Source organism: Arvicola amphibius, chromosome 1 (genome assembly GCF_903992535.2).
Source record: "Arvicola amphibius chromosome 1, mArvAmp1.2, whole genome shotgun sequence".
Taxonomy (NCBI): domain Eukaryota; kingdom Metazoa; phylum Chordata; class Mammalia; order Rodentia; family Cricetidae; genus Arvicola; species Arvicola amphibius.
Window position 1 is genome coordinate 163,442,935 of NC_052047.1, and position 12,268 is coordinate 163,455,202.

A 12,268-nucleotide genomic window follows, 5' to 3' on the forward strand; every position below is an offset into this window, starting at 1 on the left:
ATGTCTGACTCACAGTTCCTGAGTTTTTATCTTTGGCAAAGTTATATGGCAGGGCCGCCCGTATTAACCTTGTTGTGCAGTTTCCTCAGTCTTTCCTACTGGGTAATACACCCTCTATTGCCATCCTCTCATTCTTAAAGCTAGAAATAAATTAATTCTCTTATTTAGAATGACTCATTACTTGGTCAGAAAATAATTTCACATCTAACATGGACTGACCAGACCTGAAGGTTGTTTCATATAAAACAACGACAATAACAACAAAACAAAAACAAAAATAAAAATAAAAATCTCTATTGTGTTTTTACACTAGCAAGCCCTTAAAAGGAAGCACAGTTTCCTTTTTTTTTTTTTTCTTCTCTTCCCAGAGAACTACCCTGACTTCTGTGCAATGAATAATTTCAAGAGAGAACAGTCATAGATGGATGGGAGCAAGAACTGGCTATAGAATCATGGTGAGGTTAAAGAAGTGATTTACAATGCATCTAGAGGCATTAGCTATTTTCTATTAAAATAGCAAAGGTTCTACATGTACATGTTAGTCTAATTGACTGAAACAGGAACTTTCTAGAAGTATGAAACAAAAAAAGAGAAAAACAGGTTTATAATAGAAAATTTTGAAAAAGAGGAACATAACCACCAGCCTGGACAAAAGGAAGGTACAGTCATTTCAAAGAGGTCATGTGTCCCAGGAGCTAATGAAAATCTTGCTAAGGGCTATGGTAGGTTTCTTCATTTTTCTACTTTATATCCCTACTTCCTTTCTTTTCCATTATTCATGACACGTTTATTTGACTATAATGTGTATAAATATCATTCAAGATGTAACCAGGAAGGAGTGGGATAGGTCAGACACAGACAGGAAAACACAGGTTTGACAATGCTGCCATGTTTAAATCTGACTGTGCTCAGACTACAATCAGCCTTCACACTGGGAAGATTCCATATCTCTGGATTCAAATAACCTGGAAATGAAACTTAGCTTTAATTTTTTTTATCTGTTCTGAATATATCATAGTAGCTACTTCCATAGTGTTCATATTGATATTATGTTAGGTATAATGGTGACTATAGAGATAGTTTATGTGTTTGGGGAGGATGTATTATTCAGACACTTCCCCATTCTCCATAAAGCCTTTGAGCATTGTGGAATTTTGGTATAATCAGTGGATAAGGTATCCATGAGGTCTGATATCAGGGATGCCAAGAGGTTAGGATACATGCTAACCTGATCCTGCCTCCTACTCTCTGCATTTTCATCATTCATTCCATATTGAATCATCCTGTCCAGTAGCCTCTGTCTTTGATTTGATTGGCTGCTATTGGTTGTGGTTGTAGGTTTGAGCATGCACAGTTTATACTAGATGGGTTTAGGTATTTAACACATACAGCAATGGGTGTTTATGATAAAGAGTCTTTACCATTCTAGCTTCTAAGAATAGCATGTGACCAAAATAATGGGAAGTATCTATGACTTACACTTATGGTTAAGTCTAAATTCTACTAAATTATTTTATGGTTAAATGTATTATCATAACCTTAAGTGGCTTGCATTATTAATATACTGGCCATTTTCTTCTTCTGGAAGTCTTCAAGGGCAGGTGTTATCCTAATCATGGATATCTTTGAGGCATCATATGACCCTGACTAAACAGTTGGTTGAAGAAGGAAGGAAGAGACAAAATGGCAGGTCTTATAGACCTGCTTTGACTCATGACTGTGATAAAGTGCCATGAATAAAGAAATATAACATAGTTGTTGTTGCTATAAAATCAATGTCTGCAGAGTTAAAATAAGCTCCACTCCCTACAGCTTGTGTGGAGTTACTAGGCCAAAATTCAAATGACAATGTGAGGAAATTGTAGTTTAGTTTTCTATTGCTGTAACAAAACACCATGATCAATGTATCTCATAAAAGAGTGTTTAATTGGGCTTATGGTTTCAAAAGGTTAGAGTCCATGATCGCAGAACAAAGGCATGGTGGCAGCAATGACTGAGAACTCACATCTTGACCCATAAGGAGGAGACAGACAGAGACAACCAGGCAGATAGGGCATGAGAGAGAGAGAGAGAGAGAGAGAGAGAGAGAGAGAGAGAGAGAGAGAGAACATTGGAAATAGTGTGAATCTTTTGAAACCTTAAAGCAGACTCACAGTGACATAGCTCCTCTAACAAAGTCCCAGATTTCTGTGGGATAATGTTTTGGTAAAGCACTGTAAAGATTTTTACTTGTATTAGTTTAATAAAACACTGATTGGCCAGTAGCTAGGCAGGAAGTATAGGCAGGCGATCAGACTAAGAGAATTGTGGGAAGAGGAAAGGTAGAGAGTGAGTCACCAATCAGATGCAGAGGAAGAAAGATGAGAATGCCTCACTCAGAAAAGGTACCAAGCCACATAGCTAAAGATAGGCAAGAGTTAAGGGTTAATTTAAGTTGTAAGAGCTAGTTAATAATAAGCCTGAGCTAGCTGATAGGCCAAACAGTTTAGAATTAACATAAGCCTCTGTGTGTTTGTTTCTTTGGGACTGAACAGCTGCAAGACCAGGTGGGGCAGAAACTTCCATCTACAACACCTCGTAATTCTTCCAAAGTAGCTCCACCAACTGGGGACCATGTTTTGGAGCTCATAAACCTATGGGGATCATTCTCATCCAAACCATTACAGATATCAGTTAGATGCATTAGAAATTTGTAGATGAAGTTTTCCTGTCTCAACCTCCTGCTCCCAAATAACCACTCAGCATCTTGTTATTAATTATAAATGATTGATCAATAGCTCAGGCTTGTTACTAGTTAGTTCTTACATTTTCAATTAACTCATATTTTTATCTATGCTTTGCCACATAGCTTGGTACCTTTACTCAGTATAGCATGTCTATCTTGCTTTTCTCTGTGTCTGCTTGCTACTCCTCTGACTCTGTCCTGTTAGGCTCTCCCCCCAACCTTATCTTGTCCAGTTATTGACCAGTCAGCTTATTTATTTTAATTAATTAATTAATTTAATAAATAAATAAAAACCAATCAGAGCAACATATATTCAGTGTAAAGGAATAACACCAATAAATGATCTCTCCCTTCTTCCCTCTCTTCCTTCTTTCTACCCTCCCTGTTCCTCCCCTCTCTCCCCCTCCCATCCTCTTCCTCTCTAACCCCCCATCTGCTGCCCATTTTCAAATATAAGGTACAAGCAGATCTCTTTCTCTGTGTAAATGTTATAGTCCTCTACTGTGAAGGTTTTCAGAGTGTGAGTCTCAGAGTAACACCATTGTTATCTTGTAAGAAACAGGACTGATCTTCAAGTCCTAGTCAGACCTACTGAACCAGAAACCCAGCAGTCAGAGCCAAGACTTTGTGATTATGTAAGTCCTTTGGGTGACCTTTATATATACTTGGGAATAGCTTAATGGCCAGAGTAGAGTCTTTCTCAGCAAGGAAGTGATACTCAAAGCCAATAAGTGATTATACTCTGGTTCCATGGTTCAGCAAACAGTATTAAGTTCCACTTATCAGTGGAGTACCAGGTGTGTCGTCCAATCAAGAAAGGAAGTAGTATCTCTATATGTGCCAGGTAGCAGACTCTAGTTCATCTTTGTTTTCTCTGTCTGGGCCAATCTAAGTGGCATTGGGGAGAAGCCACATGTTCCTCATGGGAATAGGGGGCTAATCAACATAAACCCTATTGTAATTTTGGGGAGAGGGTGAGAGAAATTCTGTGGGTATGTAAATAACCAGGATTTACTTCCTGGGGGAGCCACATAAACCTTGGCAAGGTGTGCATAGCTGCAGGAACTGATTGGAACTTATGTTAGAGATCAAAAGTCTCCATTGTTCCAGGTTAACTGAGTTCATACAGGAGGACTGGGTGTAGGCACTGGGGGCTGTCTACACTAACACAACTTTTTAAATGTATCTGTGAAATAGAGTGCCTCTGTGCAACTGGACCTCTCTTGGTAGACTAGGCTTTCTCCAAACTCACAAAGATCTGCTTGCCTCTGCCTCTTAAGTGCTAGGATTGAAGGCATGAACCATTATGCCCATTGTAACACAAATCCTTTAGAAAGGACAACAGCTTTGTTTCAAACATCCCTAATTATCTGTTGCTAGGTGCTCTACCTGACAGATTCTCAAGCATCATGGGAAGATATGGTTTGTTTTGCTTCGGCCTTTTCTTTTTTTAAAGCGAGCAACAGGCTGTGGCCATGCATTTGTGTCTGGTGGCAGCTGAGGAAAGCCCTGGGGGACATAACCTTGTCATCCATAGAATGTGTCTGGGAACACTGGACTGGAAATGTGCTCAGCTGCAGGCCACATTACAGTCAAGGGGGATGCTTTCCAGCTTGTTCCTTGTAGAAATGTCAGAACAGAAATGTAGAATAACATAACCAGGAATTCCTCTGAGAAATCATTTGGCCTAAACCCCTATGGAGAACCTAGGACAGGGAAAACAAGAAACAATCCCCAAGCCTTGACTCAGTTCTGTCTTGATGTTGCACTGTGTAATTTCAAGTCTTCTGCTCCATGTCATAGCAGAAGTGAGGATCAGAGTCAGTTTCTCCCCTGTGCCCTGTCATCTGAGAAGGCACAGAGTGTGGTATCAAGTATTAACCCTAATCAGCAAGATATGGGTTGCAAGTTGGCCTCACAATTACCATCAGAACTGAAACCAAGTTGAACCTCTGAGTGTCACATTGCTATTGAATAAAAATTAGGACCTAAAAATATGAATGAGTCCAACAAATATTTATTAAGTTCCTATTAAAGGAGATCTCAAATGTCAAATGGAAGAAGCTCCTGAGAGGCTTATTAAAAAAATGAAGGTTCTAGGCCTTACTTCCAGAATTTTTAATAACATGTTAGGAAGAAGCCCAGAAATCTACAGTTTAATAATTATCCCCAAGGGATGCCAATGCTAGTGCTGCAGAGAACACAATGATCTACAGTGTTTCAAAAGAAAAAGACAGACTGTATGAGAGCTGTTACTATCCTGTCCCTGTACCATCACCTCGCTGCTAGAAGAAACTGCTTCACTTACCCCATATAAGTTAGACTTATTACTATATTGCTACCTATATGCTCCAAACTCCAGAACCTAGACCTTGTATCTAGAACCTAGATCTGGAACCTAGACCCCCCCTCCCAACTTCAGAAGCATACATCTACTCAGTACTTTCAGGCTGTTGTCTCTGAGATACCTTGGCCTGAGCATGCTAAAGCTGGGCTTTTGACGTCCCTCAAACCTATTCTCCCTGCAGTTGCCCACGTTAAAACTTTTCTCCAATTATCCAAATCAGTCTTGGGGAAGTCTTTGAGTTCTTCCTTTCTGCCGTACCACTCAATCAATCTGTTAGAAAATCCTTTCACTTGTATCTTTTAACTTTATCCAGACTTGGTTCAAAGCCAATTCAAAGCCTTCATCATCTCTCTTGGTCTATACCCAGGGACTTACTAATTGGCCTCCAGGAATACTCTCCACTCCCACTACAGTCTATTTTCAGGACAGCAGCCAGAGAGATCCTGCTAAAATAAGCATCAGATGACGAGATACTCCATGTTTCCCTATTTTGTCCAGAGCAAAGGTCAGAATATGCATGCTGGAGTATAAAGCCTTATAAGAAATGACTCTATACCGTCTAATAATCTTGTCTTTACCATGGTTCCCCTTGCTTACTTTGCCACATCCCATGGGGCTACTGGTTCTTCCTGCAAGACCCTTGTCATGTTTCTCTTTAGGTCCTTTGCTGTTTTGCCTGGAATATTCTTCCCCAATACATCTCTTGTTCACTGTGATGTCATAACCATTTGTGGAAATGTTTCCTTCTCGGTGGAGTCCTGGCTGCCCTATCTGACACTGTAATGTATGACCATGTCTTCCAACTACCTCTACTTTTTAAGAACCTCTTCCATTTATAAATTCTGTGCTGTCTGCTGTATCTTTTTATTTGGTTGCTATCAAACATATAATGAAACGTAACATCTTTTGTTTACTGTCTCCCTTCTGTCACCAGAAAGCAAGCATTGCAGGCATCACAGTTGTCAATTTTTTTTTTTTTTTTGCTGTTGCTTTGTTTTGAGACAGGGTTCTCTCTGTAGCCTTCATTGTCTTGAAGCTTACAGTGTAGACCAGGCTTTCCTAGAACTCACAGATATGTCTGCCTCTGCGATTGAAGGTGTGTATTACGACTGCCCGGTGATTAACTGCTTTTGCCCCATTGCCACAAGCATCACAGTGGTGTTTGCTACACGTCTCATGCTCTGCTAGTGTTTGTAGATTAAGCTGAGGCTTGATGTACAGTACTTCTCAAAATTTCCCAATGCCACAACATTCCGAAGCATTCATTTGTAGCAGCCCTTTCACCTCATATTTACAATTGAATATTTGTAAATATTTACAAATGAAAAATTAAAACTGGCTGAATCAAATAAAGTATTAACCCAGCTGACAAATAGCAAGTAACATAGGCAACAATAAGCGTTCAATGGAAACTTTGGGTCATAGTGCAAACTGGCCTGATTCTAAAATGCTTTTACTACTTAACACACAATGTCTTAAGCACTATCCTGTTTACAGTATACAAAGGGAAGACTCTTAGTTTTTCTATTCTGTTTCCACTTGTTAAAGAGGATAGATGTATAGAGAAATATAATTAGAAAACTAACTGTTCTACAAGGTTCGTGCCATAGATTATCAGAGCAAATGCTTCAACGAATCTATTCAAAAGCAGAATATGGCACATGTATGCAGTAAGTTTCCAGGGGAGCAGATTACTTATGGTAACCATAAAGTAATGTGGTAATACCATAAACTAATGCTGAAAATATGAGGTGGTCTTGGCTAGTTACTGAGTGTTGGATAGTTTTATAAAAGGTAGATTTTGTGAGGACCAGGAAAGTGGGGATTAGGTGTGAAGAATATGTCATTTTCTAAAGACATAGAATAAAAAGACAATAGCCTGGGTAAATTCATTGGGTTTTTGCTTTGAATTCATTGAAAATTTCTTAATGGGAAAGCTGTGCATTATAAGAACCTTTCCCATGGACAAGTTTTACTGTGTGAAAATGAATTGTGGGAATTGGTGTGATAAAAAGCAGAATGGCCAATAGCTGGGAAGGGGCACAGGTGGGATTTCCAGGGAGAGAAAGGAGTAGGAGGAGATAATTGAGATGCAGAGGACTTGCCAGGATACAGAGAGGAAATAAGAGGTGTAAGATGGAAGAGTTAATGTCACATGATGGAACATAGAGTAGTAGAAATGGGTTGATTGAAGTTGTAAGAGCTAGTGGGGGCAAGCATAAGCTAAGGCTGAGTTTTCATAACTCAAAAGAATTCTCTGTGTCATTATTTGGGAGCTGGCTGGCGGGACAGAGGACTTGTTACACAAGCGTTCAGATTTTTCATGCCAAAACTGTATTGTGTGCTTTCTATGTGGGAGGTGAAGGGGAGCTGACGTTGAAAGAAGCCTCTACTTCTTTGCAGCTGGTGACTGGCAGGAATGCTGGCCAGTCGAGAAACAGGTCCAGTAAAGGTCAGTGGACAATTCACGATGAAGAAGACACAGTGTCCACAGCAAAAGCAAGAAGCACAGCCTGGGTTTAGGTATAATAGTGTCAGGGGAAGTGACACTCAAGCTAAGACTGGAGGAACAGAATGGCAAACACCAAGGCAAACAAGAGGAAAAGTGTTGTAGGCTAGGGAACAGCAGGTTCCTAAACCCAGAGTTCTCTAGAACCCAGAAGTGCAGTGGAGCTGAAAACCAAGTTGAAAAGGACAGAGTATACAGGAGCAGTGCTGAAATAGTGGCTAGTTGTCTCTTGAACTTACGCACATGAGTTTCCGTTCCCTCGGAAGGGGAAAGAACTGTCATTATATTTTCCCGTTTATTGCATCCGATAGTATGGTTTGGAGGAGACAGACACAGGAGGAATGGAGATCTGCTCGGGGATCCCGGAGAAAATCCAGGCAGGAATCGATAGACTGGTGGGATTGGCAAGATTATTCAAGACTTGGGGAATGTGAAGATGCATTCAGATGGTGAACAGAAACGGATCGAAATGGATTTCAGGTTTCTAGCTTGTACGAATGGGCCCTAGGAGAGCCAATTACTGACTTGTGACTGGGCAGAAATGGCATATGTTGCTGGGGTGCATGTGTGTGGGTGTGCGTGTGAATTAAGCAGCTGCTGCAACGGATGAGATAAAGCATGAAATAGTAACAGCGGAGGGGCAGGCAAGTACTCTTCACCAAATTTATGATCAATATAATGTTACTGGTGAGAAGCCACACAGCTAGTGATGATGGCACATAGTTGATAATTCCTTTGTACCTTCCTACCTAGATCATTAACTGATAATATGTTGAGCTGTTGGATTGATACCTCATTTGTTTAGTTCAGGCTTTCATAAGGGAGCCATTTAAATTTTTTCATAACATGTAGGCAGGGCTTAGAGAGAAATTCAATCATCATATAAACTGTATTTAAGAAATGTGTTACCGAAAATTCCCTTAAACATAGCAGTCATTGTGACTTTGCTGTATCATTTCTTTGATAAAAACAATGAGAATTCAATTTAAACATAGTGTTTAGTTAGCAGTCTCAACCCAGTGTGAGACTGGGTTATGTCTGAGAACTTTATTTTATTTTTTTATTTTACTATTTGAGACAGGGTTTCTTCGTATATCCCTGGCTGATCTGGAACTCACTCTGTAGAGCAGGCTGGCCTTGAACTCAGAGATCTGCTTGTGCCTGCTTCTCTAGTGCTGGAATTAAGGGGAGGAATGCCACCACACTCCATATGAGAATTCCTTTTTAAGAAAGGAAAGTCTAGGAAGTAGAGACAAGGAAGGCCAGGTGTGTCTCATGTCAGAGAGTGCGGTGCACAACGCCTGTCTGAGTTCTATGCGCTACCATACAGTTCGCGAGCTTCGGGCAAGGGGCTGGAGATTGAAACACACAAAGACAGACAGACATGGACCTTTAGTCACTGGTAAGAAGCCCTTTATTCAACAGCACCACGGAGGCTTATATACCCAGCAGTCAGGTGGGCCAACAGGTGAAAACCTTATCCTCTGATCCTCAAGGCCAAGGCAATACGTGCTCGTGAAGCAGAGCTGGTAAACAACTTTGACACAGCTTTCAGTAACTCAAATCAGAAGAAAAGTAAAGATCGCTAGCAGGGAAGAGCAGCTGGAGGCCAGGACTCCAAATGGTCCCAACAAGAGAGAATGAGGAAAGCTTCTGTCTAACTTGATGTTTCACGGAATGGCTTTTCTCAAGCTCTTAACCTAGTTGGTATCTTATGACTTAGTATCAACTTTGCTCACAGACAAAACCCTATTCTGGATTTGCAAGCTGTGTTCTTTTTAAAAACTTAAACTTAAATGCAACTTTTGAAAGTACCAGTATAGAAATCAAGTCTTCAAAAATACCCTGCCAGGCAATAATTGAACCAGTGGGCAACCATACCCAGTTAAGAGTGACAGGCAGCCAGAAATACTTGTGCCTGCCCTTACGCAGACTTTCCACTCACAAGAAATTACACTCTCAACAAGCAGCCTTGGCAAGATACTTCTGCCACCATTTTAAACAAACTGGTGAGTTGGGTTCTTTCTGTCCCTTTCCACAGATTTTTCTGTAGTAAATATATAAAGAATTCCAACTCTTCCCCAAGACACTGAGTTTTAGGGAACACAAAAGATATTTTATTGATGTCATTGTTAGTAATTGAACTCCTAGCATGTTGATGTGGCTATAGTAAATATTCAATAAATAAATTATGGAGAAATAAATAATTTATAAACAATTCAGGGCTGGAGACATAGCTCAGTAATAGAGTGCTCTCCTGGCTGCTAGGAGACTCTGGGTTCAGTCCCAGCCTGCCTGACTTGACTTCTTGGCTTCTCTCTGAAGACTTTCTGTTCCTCTTTCCAGGTACAATGGAATACTTGGTGGAGGAATTTTCCCTAGAAAACACATTATCTTTCATCTTTGCAGAACACATGATTATTTAAACACCTTCAGCCTAATGCTCAGAGAGGCTAAATATTTCATCACTCAAATAACAGATGAAATCTTGGATTTGACTGCTCATAGAGGATGGATTGTAGTGTGTAGTGGGATACAGTTATGATCCCACTTCGGTCTGTCTTGTCATTGGTGCCTGTCTTAGGGTTTCTCTTGCTGGGAAGAGACACCATGACCACAACAACTCTTATAAAGAAAAATATTTAACTGGGGCTGGTTTATTGTTCAGAGATTTAGCTCATTATCATCATGGCAGAAAGCATCGCGGTATGCAGGCAGGCATAGTGGTGGAGAGGTGGCTGAGAGTTCTACATCTGGATCTGCAGGCATCAGGAAGAGAACTGAGATGCACTGAGACCTCGAAGTCCATTCCCTAGTGATGTACTTCCTCCAACCAAGCCACACCTCCTCTAACAAAGCTACACCTCCTTATAGTGCTCCTCCTTACAGGCCTATGGTGGCCATTTTTATTCAAATCAGCCCATTGCCTCTCCCCCCTCGCCCCTCCAGCTGCACATTCTTGTTTGGGTCTCTATTATCTTGTGTCCTCTTTTCCTCATGACATAGTCCCAATTTTGGCCTATCTGTGCATACCCTTTTCTGTTCCCTACTTCTGAAGTATAAATTTCTTGAGAGGACGTGTGTCCCACTTGTTTGCTGTGATTGGCTGAATTGATGAAAGGTGCCTAGATCTCAGTCTATTCAAATAGCTACCATAGTTGGGCCAAAGATATTGTTCATTCTCGTCTAAGGGATGGAGGACTTTCTAGACATCAAGACTTAACCAAGACCACTGATGCGAATGTGGAACATAAGTAATTTTCCAGCCAGGCAATGGTGGCACATGCCTTTAATCCCAGCAGCTGGGAAGCAAAGGCAGACGGATCTCAGTGAGTTTGAGGCCAGCCTGGTTTACAGAGCAAGTTCCAGGACAGCCAGAGATATTATACAGAGAAACCCTGTCTTGACCCCCACATCCAGAAAGGAAAAGAAGTAAGTTTCCTAGTGTCTGCCATATACTACACATACTCTGTATACCTCTATTTATCTAACTTTCATAGCAGCCAGTGACCCACAGAGCAGCATTATCCTCGGTTTATACACAAGGAAAATCAGGAGCAGAGATATTCTATAACTTGTCTACCTTAAACTCAGGTCGTTAACTTCAAACCTTTTCTTGTTCTAATGTCCATCCTTCCTATCAGCTAGATATCCTAGCTAGTACAATGACCTCTGGTTTCTTTTTGTTTTGTATTGTTTGTTTGCTTATTCTGAGGTGTAGTTCATTCTGTAGCTCAGACTGGGTGAAAACTCACAGCAGTCCTGCATCTGCCTCCTGAGTTCTGGGATTATCAGTGTGAACCCCAATGCATCTGCCTCCTGAGTGGGATTATCAGTGTGAACCCCAATACATCTGCCTCTTGAGTGCTGGGATTATCAGTGTGAACACCAATGCATCTGCCTCCTGAGTGCTGGGATTATCAATGTGAACCCTAATGCATCTTCCTCCTGAGTGCTGGGATTATCAATGTGAACCCCAATGCATCTTCTTCCTGAGTGCTGGGATTATCATTGTGAACCCCAATGCATCTGCCTCCTGAGTGCTGGGATTATAAATGTGAACCTCAATTTCTAAAAGTGTAGCCTCTTTTAATGCCAGTTATTCCATATTTCTAAGAAGATAATACCTACCTATAAACCATAGAAAATTCTTTATAGGACTAAGTAAAATATATCTGAATATCCATTTTGATCTTGAGAGCAAGGTATAAATATTTGAAACACCCATCTATAACAATAAGAAAAATAAAAGTATAAAGATTTCTGGACCCTCACTTTTAAAACTAATTCCTTTAAAAACCTTGTTTCAGCTCTCAAGTTTTCATTATGAAGTAATCATACATATCTGAGTCTTTAAGGTGAAAATATTTTTTCTCCTGGGGGTGGTCAGGTTATTGCTGGATCATTATTGTTGTATCATCCTAGAAATAATATTGAAAAAGGGCAGATGTCTAGGATCTGCATCTATTTTTTTCTTTTTCCTCCTCCCACTGGTGATTATTTGTGGGATAGACACATTTGTAACACGCGTTCAAGCTTCAGAGAGAAGGTGTGAGAAGCCGTTTAGTAACAGCCTGTTCTCCTACATGGTTTCTCTTTTCTTGAGATGTTCAACAACAAATTGTATAATGGAAAGTCCTTTGCCCTTCCTGCTCAGCTCCTTAGTTAAACGGCTCTAATTTTCCAC